Source organism: Apodemus sylvaticus, chromosome X (genome assembly GCF_947179515.1).
Source record: "Apodemus sylvaticus chromosome X, mApoSyl1.1, whole genome shotgun sequence".
NCBI lineage: Eukaryota > Metazoa > Chordata > Mammalia > Rodentia > Muridae > Apodemus > Apodemus sylvaticus.
Window position 1 is genome coordinate 120,502,332 of NC_067495.1, and position 4,345 is coordinate 120,506,676.

Genomic DNA, 4,345 nt, shown 5'->3' on the forward strand with positions numbered 1-4,345 from the left:
GAGCAATGGAGAGTGGAATTTGTAATGGTGGGACTGGGAAGAGAGGAGGGAGGGGGTTGTGATCAGGATGTAAAGTAAATAAAAAATAAAAATTAGAAAAATAGAGAAAACTCTTACAATTTTACGTGGTAACAAGATAGTAATGGAGAGTAATGAGAAAAATTTGAAATTTCCATCAAGGAAGAATATATAGTCTTTGTTACTTCAAATATTTTCTGAGGTTAAGAGACAGGAAGAAAATAATTATTTTTTTATATTTTAAATAAAGAAGACAGTATACACATGATTTTAAACAATGCCTCAGTCTGTCAGTCAGTGCTTCTTCTCCTTTTGTTTCTGGTAGTATAATAAACTACCTAACGAAAAGCAATCTAGGGTAAAGAGGGTTTATGTCAGAGTACAACTGTAAGTTATAGTCCATCATCATTGGGAATTCAAGGTACAATCTTCAGCTAGAGTGTGTGTCAAGTTGATAACTAAAGTTAACTATCATGGTACCCAACCAAGAAGTCAAAATCTGTAGGTGAACATAACTAGAAGCTAAGTTCTGGGACATATAGCCTACAGGAATTAGAGTTCCTGTGCTGCAAAGCACAGGGTTCCTATGTTATAGAGTAAGTTAGAGTAGTGCCTTGCACCTCAGGTTACCAAGACATTTGCATCATGGGGGATATTTGAAGTGCCTAATACTGTGCTTGGCCTATAAAGTATCTTTAATCCCAAAGATTCAATAAATTTATGGGTTTTTTTCAAAATGATACCCACATTTACATAGAACTAAGTAGCATTTATATATTAATAGATCTTTGTTTATAAAACACAAATATCTATATTTCCATGTGGTGTAAATTTTTAATACTTCCCCTGAAAAGAGTAAAATTATTTCTTTCCAAATGGTTATCTTACACTATCTATTCCCAATCCAGAGTAGTGTCTCATTTTGCCACAAATGTCATGGTCATACCTGATTTGGGTGATTCATATGTTCCTATAGGAACATATCCTAAGTTAATTTCTCTTAGGATATAAGTTGGTAATCACTAATAGTCCAGATATAAAGGAGTTAATGAGTTCTGCTAGTGAATACTAAAAGGGGTCTTTGTGAAGGAAGAAAGTCCCTCAACAAAAGGCTAACTGAAGATAAATGTCCCCACTGTCAAACACCAGCTGGGCCCAAAGCCTTCTGTTTATGTTAGAGAGACCTCTGTCTTATAAATGTGTCCTTCAGACTCATACACTAAGTGTGAATATTTCAGCAAAGGATTTTTAGAAAGCCTTCGCTAGCCCTCTTAGAAAATAAAAATGCAAAGCTTGGGACAGAGAGAATATTTAAGTTTAATTCCTTATTTGTAATCTGAAATGTTGATCATGAATGAGAATTTGTGTTTCGGTGACCTGTGCTTCCGCTTAGGAAGGTTAGCCTTTGGGGACTCAGGAATTGAGAGCCTTTGAGCTGACATTGACATTTAAGTTCCACATAAGGGAACGGTGATTGCAGAAATGGCTTGTGAGAGCAATGTGATTTGCAGCACTAGAGAACCTATTAGAACTATTGTCTCTTGCTTTCTGCACAGTCCCCAGTCTTCTGTCTCCCCAGCTGCAGATTGGATTCCCAGAGGTAGCAAAGTTGTTTTGGAAAACAAGTGATTGAAGTTACCCTTTTTTCTCAAAAACTCAAGATGTTTTCTAGATAATAATGTCAATAATTACAATGAAAGGGGAAGAAATTGTTCTTAAGGGTTTTTATAATAATGAAAAGGAGGCCTTGCGAAACACAAGCATTGAATTAGAAAATCCGGGATATTAATATTTACTTTAAGTCAATAGGTAGCTGAATAATTTGCGCCAGTCACATCATTTGGCTTCATTTTAGTTTTTAATCTATCCAGAAATGATGTTATTAGGCAGTGGTTTCTGAAGTTTCTAGTTATGTTAAGATCTAAGCTTTATTTCATGTTCCTAATAAGTGTTAAGTCACCCTGAAGGCAAAATGGGAGTGAGTGGGTGACGAGGGGTGAAAGAGCACTTCCTATTCCCTTTGAGCTAGAATAAATGATGATCTTTCTATAAACAAAAGGCTTAAATCAGCACACTGTGCAGACAATGTCAGTAAGGACATACAAAGATTAGTCTTCAGGGTTATCTGCAAGTTGACTAGAATATATATAGTCAATATCTACATGGAATTTCCAACTGCCAGCCATGTAGCCCTGCAGATTTGTCTTCATGAAAGTGATAAAAGAAAAATATGAAGTAAACTAAAGTGAAATGAAGCTAAATATTAAGACTACTTAATGTTCCACCATGTTAGAACCTTGTCAATACTCGATGCAAAGATGCAACTGATCTTCTCCAAGGCAGAAAAGGTTCCAAATCTACTATCAGTTGAGGTGCTCCAATTCCTACTACAGAAATTCTTTGTTGAAATTGAGCTGACTTCCCAATATATTACTTCAATGCTAGTTTGAGACCCTTGTTCTGGAATCTCCTTCATTTCTCCTAATCTCTCTCCAATCCCCCTCCCCATTGTCTGGACCAGGAAGAGTGAAGATGTTTTCATCCTTATCAGGCACTCAAATGAATTAGCAAGGAAAGCTTAGTAATAACACATAAAGATATTAAAAATTGTGTTTCTGCTCAAAATGTAAGCTCTGGGATAAAACAAATACAGGTTCTGAGAGGATAGGAAAATCATTTCATCCCCTATGCTTCAGAGTCCTCACACTGTTACATTAGGCAATACCAGAGAAGCACAATAGGGGATGTCAGATGTTCTTGAACACTAGTACTTCTAATGGGAAAGAAAGAGAGAGGACCACATACTAACTTAGAAATATCCTTGTTCATCAAGTTACTATTAGCAAAGCTAGTTGATTTAATTTTAAGACCAGGAGACATGTATCCAATAACTTGGGAAAGTATAAGTACATACTATTTCTAGGGATTCTTTAATGCATAAAGATATTTTATATAAATGCAAATGTTGCTTTTATTTCTTCAGATGAAATGTTGATATGAGAACTGTGCACAAGCTGTACAAATACAAAGTTTGGACAAAGCCCAAAGCATTTCTTTCTCTGTTCTCTGTATCCCTTGGCCCAGTCCTGGAAGCTTCTAGTCTCTGTCCCAATGTAATCCTCTGCAAACCTGATTATTGAATGTTTCTATTTCAGCCTCCAAGAATTACTGATGAATTAACTCACCTTTTCTGTGTCTTTCTGAACTCTCATGGGCTGGTTCAATGCAGCTGTCCTGGCCCAAACTCCTCTCCAAGCTGACTGATTCAAAATGGTTTCTCTCCGCTACTGACTAAATTTCTCTGCTTGGTCTCATACTGATTTTGGCAATATTCTGACTCCTTCTCATTCTCTGGCTCATTCTTTCTTCACCGGTGTACCGGTGTCTAGTTCAGTATCTCTGAAACCTGTCTCTGTAAAACTGTCCTGGTAAAACTGCCAAATCTCTCTCTCTCTCTCTCTCTCTCTCTCTCTGTCTCTCTCTCTCTCTCTCTCTCTGTCTCTCTCTCTCTCTCTCTCTCTCTCTCTCTCTCTCTCTCTCTCTCTCTCTCTCTTTCTCACACACACACACACACACACACACATACACACTACACATATATGTGCCAATAAATAAATAAATAAATAAATAAATAAATAAATAAATTTTGACTTTACTCCTAAGGGTAAGACAGTAAAGCAAGTATTATAGATATTTTCTAACTAAGCATCAGTAGGTCAAAGCTAGCTTTATGGGAATAGTAGCATTTTGCTAAAATGGAAGGGTAGGGCTTATAAATGTAAAGAAGTAATAATTTTTTAAAACTTTTTAGTCTGGCTCTTTAAATTCATGAGACAATGATATATGTTACTTGACAAACAGAATTAATCTCCAATTTCAAAACTATTTATTAAAAGAAGCAGGAAGTATAAGAATTAGTCCTATAATCTCCACACACTAAATGGCTTTCAGATATTTCAGACATCCTGAATACTTTTAATGTACTCAGCTTAATAATTGACTAGTAACTATGCAATTCGACATATAGCCAGACAAATAGAGATGCCTGTTACTTTCAATTTTAATAACTACTTCCAATCATGAAATGTTTTCACCTTGTTTATTTTTCTACCTGCATCATTGTACATTGTTACTCATCTAAAAACGACTTTAAAGTTTCTGCCTCTCAAATATCTCTACCCCATGTCGTCTGCTTATATTTGACTTCTAACTGTTTGCCTCTAGATTTTTCTTATTTAGGGTAATTATTGTGATGAGATGATGTAACCAACAGCAATCTGTGGGCTTATTTTCTTATGATTCTAAATCACTTTCCATCATCAAAGGA